The sequence below is a fragment of the Mytilus californianus genome, unplaced genomic scaffold (genome assembly GCF_021869535.1).
Source record: "Mytilus californianus isolate M0D057914Y unplaced genomic scaffold, xbMytCali1.0.p SCAF_3, whole genome shotgun sequence".
NCBI classification, from domain to species: Eukaryota; Metazoa; Mollusca; class Bivalvia; order Mytilida; family Mytilidae; genus Mytilus; species Mytilus californianus.
Window position 1 is genome coordinate 14264672 of NW_026262679.1, and position 17619 is coordinate 14282290.

At 34.0% G+C, this 17619-nt stretch overlaps 1 long non-coding RNA gene across 1 annotated transcript; it reads left to right on the forward strand.

The window, feature by feature from the left end:
* The first annotated feature begins 5082 nt into the window (after positions 1–5082).
* LOC127733976 (uncharacterized) lies at positions 5083–12111 on the forward strand. Its single transcript, XR_007997318.1, has 3 exons — positions 5083–5136; positions 8401–8562; positions 11802–12111. It is a non-coding gene; the product is annotated as an uncharacterized LOC127733976 (long non-coding RNA).
* The last annotated feature ends 5508 nt before the right edge of the window (positions 12112–17619 follow it).

Consider the following 17619-nt stretch of genomic DNA (forward strand, 5'->3'; position numbering starts at 1 on the left):
CATCAGCATAGTTGTATAAATCACAGTGTTTGACAAAAAGAAAGTTGTCATTTATGAATACATTAAATAATACAGGGCCTAATATAGATCCCTGATGAACACCTTTATAGATATCTTGCATTTGAATGATACTCTGTCCTATTTTTACACACTGTTTTCTTGTCGTTAGATAACTTTTGAGCAATTCAAGAGCAGATGGACTAAGCCCATATTTTTCCAATTTGCAAAGAAGTAGATCATGTGGAAGACAGTCAAAAGCTTTACTGAGATCCATCAATATTGCTGATAAGTATTTGTTATTATCCAGTGCCTTTTTCCAATCTTCCAAAATTTTAAGTTAGGTTGACTGACAGTCATAGCCTGATCGAAAAGCCGCAAGGAAATGGTCGAAAATATCATCAAAGTATTTAGTAAGTTGATTTTCTATGGCTGTTTCAAAAATTTTAGATATAGCAGGTAGACCACTAACTGGTCTATAGTTACCCTTTTCAAGCACACTATTTTTTTTATGAATTGGTGCCACTTGGGCGATTTTTAACGAGTCTGGAAAAATGGAAGTGGATAATGATAAATTAACAAGCTGTGTGATACGTTTAATCACTACAGGTTTAGCAGCGTGTAAAATTTTTGGTGATATACCATCTATACCAGTTGCCTTTTTAACATTTATTTTACCAATTCTTTTAGAAACAAATTCTTCATTTCTATAGTACTGGACAGGATAAAACTTTACTCATGCCAAGTATTTCTTTATTTGAAACAAAGATAAATTGTGCACAAATTTAACAAAGACTAATAGGGGAAAATCAATGGTGATATTACCACCTAAAGGGTAATTTTCGAGCAGTGGATTTGTAATTTTTCCTTCGCGTATTTCCATGCTTGAAACTCATTATCCCCAATGTTCATTTCAAATTGACTAAAGAGCAACGTGTAAACTTTTTTTTTTTATAATTTTTCGTTCATTTTGAAAGACCATTGTACTTCCCGTTTGTCCGTTCATAAGGTCCCATCCCCATTTCGATTCGCATTCAGTTTTCTTTTCCTTTTCTCTTGCTTACCCTTCTGATGTAATTCCACAAAGGAGTAGGCCCGGTAAGACCCTTTTTTGGCCCCAAAATATAGCAGTTTTACAAAATTATCAAAATGTAAATTTTTAGCTATTTATTGGAAAGAAGAATACTTCTGTTGCATAAACATGGGCTGTTTTTGACAAAACAATGCACATGTATCGGGTACTAGCATCATTAAGTCATGCAAAATTACTGAAATCTTCGAAATTTTAGCATTTTGGTTAATTTTTAGACGGTTTTCGTCTGAAATGGAAGTGGTCGCATTTATGTTCATTCTTAATATTTAAATGTAAGTTGTATTTGATGATAATACATAACATATATAAAGGTTGAGAATGAACACGGATGCGGCCACTTTCATTTTTGACAAAAACCATCTGAAAAGTGACATATTATGGCATATTTGATAGATTTTTCATATTAAAGCTTGAATTTGAACGTCTTTAATGACTAAATCAGTTCAATTCTTTCAGATAAACTAATTGAATCGACTGAAGTAGACACTTAATTGTTTAAAAAGTGTCCAAAATCTTTCATCAGATGAACCTGAATTTTGAGGCCAAAATCGGCCCTTACTCCTTTCATGTCACGCAGCAATTTAAAACTCTTGTTCAATATTTTTATTAAAAATTATTTGCTTTAATCCTTTATTTTTCACACTCGGTACTAGCACTTTCCACTTCTATTTATAGACCATATTGCGGACGTGAAAGAAAGCACTGTAAACAACGGTTTTTTGTTTGTTTGTATAAACATCCAAATGTTTATATTTATGTTAGAAAGTGATTATCTAACACGAATATCAAATCAAGAATATCATTATTAAGCTTATAACAGTGTGTTTCCTCTTTTTTGTCGAGAGTTGAACATCTCTTAGTGTTGACAGTTGTTTTGAGAAACGAATTAATTTCTTTGTATGCAACTGTAAGTGTGCGTCTTGGACTATAGGCTATTTGCTATGGAATTTCAATAAATAAAATAAAAATAAAAAAGTCAACGTTATAGTGTGAGCTTTGATTTGTTATTGTGTGTATATGCAAGTGTTTTTAATATTCTTACCCATACTACATTTTGTATTCACGTCCCATATCAACATTCCCTTTTTTGAAGTCTCTGATCTGTGCCGTTTACCAGTGTTTATTAAGTTTGTGTAGGGACAGCTACCACAAGGTATATACAAAATACTTCCGAGACCGTATTTTTGTTCTTTTAAACAGTTGTGTAGAAACAATGGTGCATAACAGTTCTTTCAAGCTTTAAGTTGGTCAGCTAGTAAACCCAACTCAACCACTCTTCGACCATCACGCCATGCCAAATTACTTTCATTTTCTTGGGAGGGAAGCAATGTTTCACTCGGACAAGACATTTCATTTACAATTACTACACTTTTTGTTATATTTTGATGAGAAGCATTCAATACCTTTCCACCGAATTGACCATTTTTCCGACGAAGCGGAATACCTTCCGACATCTTGAAAATATTTTTCTGTTGTAAGGGAGATAACTCTCATAACAACGAACGCTATCCCGTTATCCGCTAGAGGCGTTCATTTACGTACCTCTCACCTTAAAGCAACAATGGAAGTCATGTGACTACCATATTTGGGCATTTTTGAATTAAAATACAAAGCCTTCAAACCAAAGGACGTCACTCACTCAGTCGCGTCAAGTTTTTTCAACACATCAGTTGAAATTTCTTTCTTAACTTCTGGGGAACCTATGCTGAATTTAAAATATGTGATGAGGCTTTTTATAAACTAGCCCGTGTCAAATTTGTGTCACTTAATACGCTGTAATACGCAAATGTGCCACTTCGATGTGTCGATATTTCTGACAAAGCGGTGCCGATAGTAATTTACGAATTACGTCCCTTTGTTGACACTTTTCATGAACAATCTTATTGGTACTATCATATATATTATTATTATATTAAGCACCATATGCTGTTATATACAAGTGAATATTATTAAAATAATTTTACTAAATATATTTTGATACTAAAGACATATGTAAAACAATTAACGTTAGGTAAACACATTTTATCACTTTTACAAAAATTTCAGAACTGAAATAGGGCTTTGATATTACTCTGCGCCATAATATATTATTACAAGGGTATCTTTAATATTTATATTTTGGTAAATATGTTTACTGCTGTAACCAAATTATATCAACACAGAAATAAATTTCTACTACATAAAGACAAGGGGCAGCCAAAATATGCATGAATACTTGACCTAGACAGGGTTAAAATGATCACAAACAGGAATTCTGTTTCAATATTGATACCTGATCCTACCTTTTTCATTTAAGTTACATTTAAAAGAAATAAAAATCAAAGTACTCTCAATGTAAATTCTTCATTATTTGAAATAAAAGGAAATTGGTTTGCAATCCTTGATTAAACTAAATATAACAATACATTTTGTCTCATTGATTCCATGCAAGTTCTAATGAATGGACTCAAATTATAAAAAAAAAGCCTAAACCAATGGATAATTATTTAAATGGTTTATAGCCTAATCATGAACTTGCGAATAAATAAGCTCGGTCTCATATTTTTCTTCTTCTATTTAAAAATAATAAATAACTTTGCATATATTAAAAGTATTTCAGAGCAGTTTCTGAGTGCTAAGTCAACACTTATGTTTTAGATCACAAGTCATATGTAAGTCACACTTCATGTAAGTATGAAAATGCGTTGAATAAGAGTGATTAAAATGCAAGTCTGAAAGAGATTGTTTTAAGTTCAAAGGACAAGACTTTTGCATTTACTTTTGCAGGATTCCTTCATAACAAAAAAAAATGATACTAACAATGAATGAGTTTTTTTAGTCACCTTAAGGTTGTGCACAGACAGTATAAAATTTCCTTACCTTATAGTTTTAGTTAACGTCAAACATTTCACTTAAAGAGAATATTTAATCCAGTCAAATTCACAGCTGAACTCGCCATTGCTTTTTCAAACAACCACACTAAATGTGTGTACATTATGTTCAGATGCATGTTGACATCGATGTGTAAGACCAAAAAAACTACAATGTCAAAAAATGTCTTTCTTTTGGAATTTTGTTCAAACGGGGTTTCCTAAGGGGTGACAGAACGTTAGACTTGAATTTTTTTTTAACTTTAAGATACGCGTATTATTAATTTGTTATATAGTATAATCTTTGTTTCTCTAATTCTTCGTCAATTTATCCCTTTCTGCACCCATTGTATAAAAAAAATTTAATCAACGTGTGGTTCGTTTGATCTCAGTTCTTCATTGGTTAAAATCCGATTATGACGTCAAATTTTCTTGCTTTCCTCTGAATTTCCTATTGTGACGGCATGAAAAAAGGCGACCATGCCTGATGACGTCACATAGAAAGAACACATCTTTTTGCAGATCATTCGAAAAGAAGGAATACATTTGCCTGCGTATTGTTTGAAAATCATTAGAGAAACAGATTCCACCACCAAATCTCGTGTAATACGATATATATCCACTCTCGACAGTTAAATTTTAAATATTTAAAACGCTCGGCGAGCCTCGCGTTTTAAATTTGAAAATTTAACTGTCTCGAGTGGATAAATATCGTATCACACTCGATGCAGTGGTAGAATCTATATTTATCTGTGAAAAAAGAAGAAAAAATAACAGATAATTTCGCATAATCTATTAACATAATTGTTAAAAGACGGCCAATATTTAGGTATTATTTTCTTTAATAATAAGACACATGCTTAAAAGATAGAAAGAAATCTATTGCTGACCCCAATGGCAAGTAAGAAACAGAAAATAGAAAATTTTCCAAATTACCGCCAAATAATTTTTTATCCGCGAAATTAACGCAATTTCAGAATGGCGGGCTTTAATATCAGTCCCATTGTTGTCTTTTAAAAGAAAGTAGCAACAACGGTAGACTGGTACACGGCCGTTATTGAAAATCTTGACATTACGGTCCGGTATGGGCTAATTTTACTTCTTGAAATGAACGATCTCGAGCATGCGCAATTACGCATTGTTGTACCTCTACGCCGCTTCGAAGATGGTAGTGTGTCACAGAAAGCCACGGTACAGGTGAGTGGAGTAATTTCAAGTTGCCCAAATTGAAAGTTAGATTACCGAAACTCGCCCGACTCGTGTGGCATAAATTTTATGGACGATTTTTAATCGCCCACAAATGGGCAGGCTTTTGAAGTGGCCGCTGAGCCCTTGTTTTTGTGTCAAACTCACAACTCTAGCCAAAACAATTGAAAAAGCAACTAAGCAAGCTGTTAAAAGTGAACAATAAACATGCTGCTCGTTTGTTGTCGGTGTTGAAGATAAAAGTTAAGTAATTTAATCTATTTTCCCGAAGATAGCTTTGTACAAATTGTGTTTTATGACGTGAAACTCAAGGGGAACTGAAACTCCCTTGCCAGGAGGGCTCAAAAAGTTGTACAAAATAGCATTTTGAGGCAGTGATCCTCAAAACACGTCCACAACGAGAAGACCTTGGTGTATATTGGTCCCAGTTTCTCTATGTTACGGTAGGAACAATCCCCCCACCCCAAAAAAAAAAAAGGGGGGGGGGGGGTAGTGTCATTTAAATAGAGGCATGCACAGCTACATCAAGTGGAAGTTGGGACGATAAATTCCATGTGTTTGGAAAAAAGTACTGCAGCAAGTTACTATACCCATTGAAAAGTTTTATTTAGGGTTCTCAGGCTGAATGCCCATTGCAGTCTGTGCAAGAAATTTTAATATTTTTCCTTCATACATGCAAGACCCTAAAAATAATTCACTAAATTTTTATCAATTTTTACCAGACTCGGATATTTGGCTAGTGGCAAGGCAAAATATGTACCCCTATGGAACATGTAAACATTTTCCTGTGCCAGTTAAATTTCTGACCTTTTTATACGACCGCAAAAAAATTTTGCGGTCGTATATTGGTATGACGTTAGCGTCGTCGTCGTCCGAAGACACATTGGTTTTCGCACTCTAACTTTAGTTTAAGTGAATGGATCTCTATAAAATTTTACCATAAGGTGTCATACCACAAAAGGAAAGTGGGGATTGATTTTGGGGGTTATGGTACCAACAGTTAAGGAATTAGGGGCCAAAAATAAGCATTTTTGTAACTTCCAGACATAACTTGTGTGTTAGTGTATGGATCTCTCTGATATTGTACCACAAGGTTCCATATCACAAAGGGAATGCTGGGATTGATTTTGGGGGTAATTGCCTCCAAATTTTAGGAATTAGGGGTCAAAAAGGGGCAAAAAACAAGCAGTTTTCTAGTTTTTAGACAATAACTTGTGTGTAAGTGTATGGATCTTTATGAAATTGTATTACAAGGTTCCATATCACAAAGGGAAAGCTGGAATTGAGTTTAGGGGTAATTGCCCAAAACGTTTAGGAATAAGGGGCCAATAATAAGCATTTTTCTAGTTTCCAGACAATTACTTGTGTTCAAGTGTATGGATCTCTCTGAAATTGTACTGCAAGGTACCATACCACAAAGGGAAGGCTGGGATTGATTGTGGGGGTAATTGCCTCAAAATTTTAGGAATTAGGGGCCATAAAGGGGCAAAAACACAAACATTTTTCTAGTTTCAGGACAATAACTTATGTGTAAGTGTATGGATCTTTATGAAATTGTACTACAAGGTTCAGTATCACAAAGGGAAAGCTGGGTTTGAGTTTGGGGGTAATTGCCCTAAACGTTTAGGAATTTGGGGCCAAAAAGGGGCCAGAAAACAAGCATTTTTCTAGTTTCCAGACAATAACTTGTGTTCAAGTGTATGGATCTCTCTGAAATTGTACTGCAAGGTACCATACCACAAAGGGAAGGCTGGGATTGAGTTTGGGGGTGATGAATCATAAGGGGGTTCAAAAAATTTGGGGGGGGATTTTTTTTCCCTTTTTTTTCTTTAAAATTCTCTATTTTAAATTGGTTATTTCTGATTTATATATAAATGCAAATAATAATGATATGGTTTGAATAGGTAAATTAAAAAAATTTAAGTTCTTAGACCACATTCATTCTGTGTCAGAAACCTATGTGGGGGTTCGTGGTGTAGTGGTTAAGACCGATGGCTACAGTGCTGAAGGTCCCGAGTTCGATTTTCACTCGAGACGTCGAATTTTCAGTACATCAGTAGGGTGATTTTCACCCTCCCACACACATCTCTGGTATCCAGACCGGAGTTTAAAGTTGTTCCCAGCTTGACCTGGAGATCAATCTTCTGAAATCTCTTCGGGTTGTCTGTTCCCGCCGAGAAGCCCGGTGGTTCTCTCCGAGTACTTCGGCTTCCTCCACCATAATAACAGACTTCCCGGTGTCCTACACGCTCCCTTGGGCGGTGTTGGGGTGGGGATTGTTCTGGTGGTGGGTTAATATTGTAAAGGACACATCTCCATTAATCCTTAGGGAGTGTACATGGATCCGCTGTACCCTTGCAGTCAATCAAGGGGTGCGTCTACACTGGCGGAATCTCGAAGTACATATGCTGTGTCAAATATTTAATTACAAACCACATTCAGTGCTGTATCAAGCTTGAATGTTGTGTCCATACTTGCCCAACTGGTCAGGGTTCGACCTCTGCGGTCGTATCAAGCTGCGCCCCAGCGGAGCATTTTATTATTTTTGTAAAACAACAGAAGATGTGGTATGATTGCCATTTAGACAAATCTCCAAAGAAACCAAATTACACAGAAATTAACAACTGTAAGTCACTGTACAGCCTTCAACAATGAGCAAAACTCATACATGCCTATTAAACTATAAGAATTATTTGAAATTTGTTTACTGAACATTTATGAAACACTTGCAACTGGATATCACAGTAATCATGTCAAATGAATGATACATTATGATGTGTTTCTATGACTTGCAGAAACTTTATACACCATTTTAATCATCAACTGCCAACTTTTAATATGTTATTTGACCTTAAATTAAGAAAAGGTTGGGCGAACAACTTCATTATTTTAGATATACTCTTGCATATAGTTCCTTTTGTAAATCAAATCTTATATTAAATTTTCTTTTATTAATTAATGTGGGAAATGTGATTTATCATGTTTAATCAGTTGATAAGAAATTTGAAAGTGTTTTAAATTTAATCAGTATCTTATGTTCCTGTAAGCCATTGAATAAAATTTGTGGTTCCAGATGTGTATTGATATCAGATCTCGAGTTGGCAGGTCTGAAAATTGTTACTGTTGATATTTAATGTATTTAACTTCCTTAGATCTAAAATTTGTTTGGATTAAAGAACTATTTAGTTACCTCACTTTTAATTAGTCTTATCTGAATTTTTTGAAATCAATGTTTATTGTTGAATTGTCTTTCAGAAATGGTCTATTTGACATGAGAGGGCCAAGGTTCCTCACTAGAGCATTAGGACCGGTTCTCTTATGTCTGAGGGATTGTCCTATTAAAAAGGTCTGACATTCCAACTACATGTAGATCTATACATGATTATGAGAGAAAACACCCAGAAACTATTTCCTGAGGTAATTTTAAATAAAACTAAATGGGTTGTTATATATATATATATGTGTTTACACTTTTCAAAATTTATGTACATGTATATTTGTATCTTAATTAGTTTTTGGGATATTTTTTTTATTGAATTTTTTATTTGGACTACAGCCAATGGTTCATTAACATGATCAGTTTAATCATAAAAAATTGCAACATTGTTACTATAAAATATATATACAGTCAGGGGAATTATTGAAATTGGTTATTTATAAATCACTCATTTAAGTAGCAAATTAGAAATTCTTTGATTTTGTAATTTTACCAAAATTTTAAACATACAAGTTTATATTATATCTTATTATTAGTAAAATTGAAAAAAAAATGAACCTTTTGCATGTTTTAAGTAGCAAGGTTTATGCCTTTGATGCAATCATTCAGCTGTAAATTCTATATTTGTTGAAAAAAAGTTATAATGAAGGCTTATAATTTAACATAATGAAATATCAAATTCTTAACAGATTTTTCCAAGCAGTGCCAGTGGGAGTATTTTTCCTGTAAACTGTAAGGTTTTATCTTAAGAGATTATAATTGTAATAAAATTTTATTGTTTTCGATCAAAATTTCACTGTTCATGGGTGTTGCAATTAGTGGGGGTAATCAAAATGATGATACTTAAAGAAGTGATTTTTTGGGAAGAAAATAGTCTAGAGGTATCCACTTAATCAAGTGATTTTCATGTCATTATCCCAGATTCAGTACAAGGTCATCACCTGACATAGCCTGTCATCTTATGAACACAGATGTTGGTTCTGATAATTTTAGCAACATAACTAGTCCCTGGATCATTAGTATTATATATTTAAAGCTTCATGTACAACAAAATTAAATCACTTAGTCCATGTAGTCTAGTTATTTATTTATAATACTTAAATAGGTGATGATTAAAGAAAGACAACTCTTACTTCCAACATTACTGGACAAAATGTTACTTGAATCAGTGATTTAAGGTCACTCATTTCAGTAATTCCCCTGACTAATATATATATCATGTATACATGTATATATAAAGTAAATATTTCATAATAGATTTATTATATTTATAAACAGAAATACATGTATGTTACATGTCATCATGTTTTGCAAATTTTGAGGTTCAGTTACACTTCCTACATATTGTACTACATGTAATACTAATTTTTATGCCCCCGCCGTAGCGGAGGGGGCATTAAGTTTTACCCTTGTCCGTCTGTACGTACGTCCCAAAATTGGTTTCCGTTCTCCAACTTGAGTATGCCTCAACCAAATGATATGAAACTTATACACAATGCTTATTACCACAAAACACAGATCAAGTTTGAATTTTGGTGGTGTCACTTGAACCGTTCTAGAGTAATGCCCCTTTATAAATGGAAAAATTGCAAAATATTTAGTTTCCGTTCTCTAACTTAAGTTTGCCTCAACCAAATGTTATGAAAATTATACACAATGCTTATTATACCCCACGCAACGAGTTGCGGAGGGTATAATGTTTTTGACCCGTCTGTCTGTCAGTCCTGTTTCTTGTCATCGCAACTCCTCTGAAACCACACAACAGAATTTCATGAAACCTTTTCAGATAATAAGGACATACTACGTAGATGTGCATATCGACAGGAAATTACGATTCAATTTTTTTTCTAGGAGTTACAACCCTTTGAACTTATTTGCTTCAATATACTACTGCAACAGTTTGTCATCGCAACTCCTCTGAAACCAGACAACAGAATTTTATGAAACCTTTTTAGATAATAAGGACATACTATGCAGATGTGCATATCGACAGGAAATTACGATTCAATTTTTTTTTTAGGAGTTACGCCCCTTTGAACTTATTTGCTTCATTATACTACTGCAACAGTTTGTCATCGCAACTCCTCTGAAACCACACAACAGAATTTCATGAAACATTTTTAGATAATAAGGACATACTATGTCGATGTGCATATCGACAGGAAATTACGATTCAATTTTTTTTCTAGGAGTTATGCCCCTTTGAACTTATTTGCTTCATCGCAACTACTCTGATTCCACACAACAGAATTTCATGAAACCTTTATAGATAATAAGGACATACTATGCAGATGTGCATATCGACAGAAAATTACGATTCAATTTTTTTTCTAGGAGTTATGCCCCTTTGAACTTATTTGCTTCAATATACTACTGCAACAGTTTGTCATCGCAACTCCTCCGAAACCACACAACAGAATTTCATGAAACTTTGTAGATAATAAGGACATACTACGTAGATGTGCATATCGACAGGAAATATTGATACAATTTTTTTTTCTTACTATTATTTTATTTCTCCAGTGACAATGTGGGGACGTGGGGTATGTGAGCGTGCTCACTAAGGTTCTTTAATTACCACTAAATACAGATTAAGATTGAATTTTGGTGGCGTCAATCAAACCGTTCTAAGAGTAACGCCCCTTTATAAATGGAAAAATTGCAAAATTTTTTGTTTCCGTTCTCTAACTTAAGTTTGCCTCAACCAAATATTATTAGACTTACACACAATGCTTATTACCATAAAACTCAGATCAAGTTATAATTTGGGTAGCGTCACTTTTACCGTTCTTCAGTTATGTCCCTTTATAACTTTACAATATGCAAGCGGGGGCATCATCTGTGTCCACGTGTGGACACAATCCACATTTATTTTATATGTATCATAGTATGAATAAAAAGAGATATGAGTATATGTCAATGAGACAGCAACCCAATGACAAAAATCTTCAACAGATATCCATAGGGTACGCTACATGTGTAGTATCCAATAACTTCAAAGATGGAAAGGTGTTTTTGTCGAGCCTGCGACTTCTGTCGCAGAAAGCTCAGCATAGGGATAGTGATCGGGCAGCAGCATTAACTTACTTCTTAAAAGCTTTATATTTTAGAAGGTGGACTTGGATGCTTCATACTTTGTATATAGATGCCTTATGTTATGAAGTTTCGGTCTGCAGGGTTTAAGCTTGGATTTTGAGGGCTTTAGTCACTTTTGAGCGAGATGAAAATCAACATTATTTTGGGTAACAGCAAGGGACCAAGGATGTATGTATATTACTCCTTCAAAGTCTGACAAAGATGTATTACTAGCTATACATCTTTGTCAGACTTTGAAGGACTAAGGCATCAATTTACTAGGCAAATGATGAAACTTGCATCATGATTCACAAGTCAGCATTAAGACATTTACTTATACAATAATATGCACTTTTTCTTTCAGGAACGTGTATAAACTAGTGAATTGATGGTTTAACTTCCAAGATGTAATGAGAGATGTCAAGTAATGAACAAAAAGAAGTATCATGAAGTTAGACAATACAACTTGAGGTGTCAGAATATATAGATGGGTTTTGTCAAAATGTGAACTGTAACACTGGGATCAAATATGTGATTTTTTTTCTATATTTTCATATCTATTTACTGAGTTTATTGCTGCCCAAAACGAGGTTATTGCCTCTACTTTACAACATAATTTGTCATACATAATTTGATTGTATATCTTTTTGTGACAATAAATGTTGATTATTAGGGCCCAGTAGTTGACATGAGCTCAATACAGTAGTCTCTCTGTTTGTCTGTCTGTCAATACTTCTATTTCATATAATAAGTCAAGATTGTCTCAACTAATTTAAAAAATTAATGTGCTAAATGGAAATAAATTTAAAAGGAAGGTCCCTTGTGTTTTATGTAAAATTTGGGAAAAAGTGGTAGAAAACTTGGTATTTGTAAAAAAATCACAAATTTTGAGAAAACGTTTCCGCAAAATTTGATATACGAGTTATGATAGGACGGCGTGCATAAAGCTGAGTCCACAAACGTAACGTCTTCAAATTACTTCAATCATTTACAACGTCGGCATTTTCCCCCAGAAAACAAACGCGTAACAAAAACACTGGACACTAAGTTTATCACATAGCTTTAAACATAAACGTTCAACATATTTCTTTTTTTTTATATATATTCCGAAGGCATACTGAATATTTTACGGAGGGAACCAACCTACAACAACGGTCGTTTCTAAGGGCTTGCTTTCCGACTGGTTGCCTTATAATCGGGATAAGGTGAGAAAACAGTGACATCCCGTTAGTCCGACAACCATTATTCCGACATCCTATTACTCAGACAGCCCATTATTCCGACATCCCATTATTCCGACAGCTCATTATATATTCCGAAACTGCAACTGTCATAAGTGTATGGGTAAATTTTCTCTAAAAGACCAAATCCGTTCTCGATTATATTTGTGGTTGTCCGTTTATTCCAATTATTCTTCTCATGCGAGATATTTGTCCCAGTGCCTCAGTATCTTCGTTTCCACCTTTTCGCTTTCCGGATCCGGGTATTTTATTTGTCTTTGTATTTCGGCGTTTGTGTGTCCATTGCCATTCAGTGCTGTTCTAGTCCCCGGTTTTGTTTTGTCTCTTGACTCTCGGTTTCCCCTTTCGTATCAAGGGAGTGAAGTTTCACCACTATTAGCTACATAAATAAATATATTAGAGTTGTAACACTTGCAACTCCGTGTATCACTCAACTAAAATTATTTAATTCTGTCGCGGAAAATGGCGACAAATGAAGCGTCAGTTAAAAATAAGGATAACCACGAGACAAATACAAACCAAGGGCCCAGAAAAAATAGATGACAAATAGGACGAACTAGGTGCTCCAAAATATGAGCAACTACTAGCTGCTCCTACCAAGACACCCACCGTGCGTTTGATGAAGTCATGATCCACGAAATACATAGACAGTACGCGGCACTTCCCATAACGGTCGTTTATAGACATAGACATGACACTCAATATATTTGTAGGGGTATATCCGAGCTTATCTTAAAATCTAGAAAAACATGCCAATTTAATAATGCAATTGGGGTGGGAAGGGGGGAAGCTGGGGAGTTATCGAGGACAAAAAGATACACGCGTACAATTGCATGTACAACAGGGATAGCAAATAGCCCCTTGAGGTCGAGGGTCCTGATGAATTGAGTATAAAATAACAAGATATTTTAGCCAGATATGTACATGGAAAATAACACAAGTAAAACATAGGAGTTTGATATGTTATGTATAGTTTTTTATAGGCCCTTCACCATCTTTGTGAACTTTTCAAACAATATTCATGACTCGAATGCAGTTTCTACTTCCTTTGGAAATTTCAGGGCTGTAGATCTATTATAAAGATCCAGAGCCCTTTATTTTTCCTAAAATAGATTGTATGCAACGATCCCCTGATTATGCAAAATTTCTGGCAATGACCAATTGATGGAAATATCTTAGAAATGTTCTTTGGTGGACTACATGTGATTTCTAAAAAAAAAAGCAGCCAATGGTATGTTGTACAGCGTCTTAACAGAGATCACCCAATCAGCTTAAATCATTATAATCGTCCGAAATTCGTAAATCTTTATGTCACCGACCATTTATCTTTTGTGAGGGAGGGGGGGGGGGGGGGGGTGGCATGTTTTTTTCTTAATTGTTTGATTTGAAAAAAAAAATATTCATAAATAAAGCCCCAAAAAAAGTATTTAATTTGAACGCTGTGTACCTGTTGAATGAATACTGTTTCAAAACAAATATTACTTAACTATTTAAAACCTTTTTTTGCTTTGCATTTAAAAAAAAATAGACTCTAGAAAAAAACTATGCCCCCCTCCCCTTACAATAGATGAATGCTCGATGCCTTGGTATTCCCGGCAGCAGAAAATGGTAATTCAAGATATTCTATGTGCGGGTTATTTCGAGCTATAGGGACATCTCGGACCACAACAAACTTGGACCGTTGCAAACTTGGACTACTTCTTTATTGAATTTGATTGGCTGTTTGTTCTTGTGTAATATAAAAGAAATGATATGTGGTTTGCTTGCCAATGAGACAACTGGGTCATTATCAAAAAAACATGCAGAACCATGTTATTTGGTATGTTTAAGTCAAAAGACATGAAAATATATCAAAATGTATCTAAATAACACTTGCATATGTTAGATATGAATGCTTTGTGATACACTATATACAGTTTACAGTATGAAATGTTATAAAAACATCCTTAATATTTTCTTAAACCCTTGGATATAGCCAGAATCAACTGTTATTTTTAACTATTAATCCTTTCAGACCTGAAATAGGACTATTATTCATATCATTTGTTATTAGGATTTATCACTTTTTATTGCATTTTGATACATACAAACATTCTTTAATGATTTGGGAGGTGTATGTTGGTTTTATAATAAAAAATTTCACCAAAAGGAAAAGTCTCATTTTTAAAGTCAATGGTGTAAACAAAAGACAAATTAGTAGGGTAAGAGTTATCTTTCTCAAGATTTCAGCATTTGCAATAGTTGCTCCCTTAGCAATTATACCTGTAAGCATGTTATGCAAAAGAAAACAAACATTTATGTTGAAAATTTAGTGAAAAAATCTTAAAAGTAAGTAAAAGCTATATCATAAATGAAAATAGTGTCCATGGTGTACCCTTATAAAAATCATTTTTTGAAAACATTTCCTGAACTTTGAATTATGAAATATATTGATTATAGAAGCATGCACCAGTAACAACATATAAATTAGGGGAATGGAGCATTTATTTCGTAACTAAATCTTAAAATACACCTTAAATCATTGGTGTTACTGTCAATGGTGAGACCATTTTGATAAAATAACACCATTGACCAGTTTAGTAACACCACTGAATATATCATGACAATCAGCATTGTTTGTGTTTCTTTCGTGTTTAACAAGCGAAACATCATATTATTTATGAAAAACAATACTTATTTAACAATGTTTTAACAATATCATGTATTACATATACAAAGTTTTCACAAACTGACGTATGCTGGTAACACCAATGACACTATTTAGTAACACTATTGACATTTTTAGTTATTGATGTTATGTTATATAATTTGAGAATTTTTAGCCTAAGAATTATTTTTTCATCTTTTTCTTTTGCTCGGTGTTCTTGGCTTTGTGTTCAGTACTTAATAAAAGTAAAATTTGATATGTGATGTCAATGGTGATACTTTTGTGTCATTGGAGTTACTGAAGGGTCAGTGGTGTTACTATATAAAAATGCGACATTTTTTAATTTTTAATCATAAATAAAAGTGTTTTTATGTCGTATACGAAGGATTAGGTATATTATTATCATTTAATCTTATACATTTTATATATATTCAGTTTAAGTGTATTTATTAGTATTTACAACGGCCATAATTAGGACAGCCAACTTTTTTACGACAATGTATTCTGAAATTTATGTTTGAATAGAATGCACAGCTATATGAATAATGTCAATAAGTCGTAATTTCAACCTAACAACAAATTGGAACAGTTGTTTGATGTTTAACAATAATATTTAGTACCTAAATGTATGTTTTAAATTGGTAACACCATTGATACGATTCTATCAAAGGATGACCTAAAATTGTTAAAATTAAAGGAACTCTTCGTTTTTCCCATTGCATATTTCTGAATATCGTTGCTACCATACTATAGAATAGAGGGACACATTTAAATGTTTTAAACAATGACATCATTTTTCAAAATATTACCTCGTCGAAATTTGCACTTTTTTTTTATAATGACCCATCTACCACCAAAGTTCAAACGAAGTGGATGTAAGCAATTATAGGCAACCGTACGGCCTCCAATAATGAGAAAACTCCATACCGTATTATGCTATAAATGGTCCCGACATGAAAAATATGAAAAAAATCAATTGAGAAAACTAACGGCTTAATTTTTAACAAAACAATAATAGAATTGACGTGGTAGGGTATTTATAATAAATCCCTCATTACAACAAAAACACAAAGTACGGATCTGAGAGTACTCGCAGTTACTGACACTAGTTCAAAGCCAATAACAACTAATAAGAAAATCATGTGTCTAAGACATTGTGTGTCTTTCTTGTCCCGCGTTAGTCTTTGTCAAATGATTTTCCTTTTCCTGGACTAACGCTTGATTTGTCTGCCATTCATTGGTTAAGTCAAGAAAATAGTTGAGGCAATCTGACTTTGCATAACACTAATGTATAGATTTTTTTGTAATTTTGGAGTAAACTGGGGAAATGGGGAATATGTCAAAGAGACAACAACCCGACCAAAGAGCAGATAACAACCGTCGGAAGGCCACCAATGGGTCTTCAACGCAGCGAGAAAATCCCGCACCCGGAGGTGGGCCTCAGCTGGCCCCTAAATAAAAATGTGTACTAGTTCAGTGAAAATGGACGTCATACTAAACTCCTAAACATATAAATGAACTAAAATTTAAAAACATACAAGACTAACAAAGGACAGAGGCTCCTGACTTGAGACAGGCGCAAAAATGCGGCGGGGTTAAACGTGTTTTGTGAGATCTCAACCCTCCCCCTATACATCTAGCCAATGTAGAATAAAGAAACACACAACAATACGCAGTTTAAAAGAAGTCCGAGTCTGTTATCAGAATAGGTAACAAAAGAAACTAAGCAAACTGACAATGATACATAAATTAACAATGGACTACTAGCAGTTACTGACATGCCAGCTCCAGACCTCAATTAAACTGATTGAAAGATGTCTCTTAAAAAAGCATGTGATGCTGAAGGTCAATTGCAAAATGCGAATATTGAAGAAAACAGATACTACTATTATTGACAATATCTTGTAAAATGTACACTGATGTTAATGCATCACAATTCGGGGCCCCAGTAGAATCCCTTAGGTCGCGTTAAAAAAATGCATCCATCAGTTTGCCTCACTTTTAAGCAAATTTAAGATTTTTTCCCGCCGCGATATAGTCTTTTTGTGCTGATGCGGCGTAAAGCAACCACCAATCAACCAATCAATCACTTTTTTTAAAAGTCGTAGGTTGTTTTACATGAGACGCAGAGACGCCCACCTAATCCCTAAGGTAACAAGTCGGATTTGGCCATATTGGAGCCACACAATATCCAATATACAGAATAGATTCTGTATTTTATAATGCAAATCATATTCTGACCCCGCCTAATTTGTTGAAAATAGTTTGATGGGAATCTGAATAAAAAATTCCCT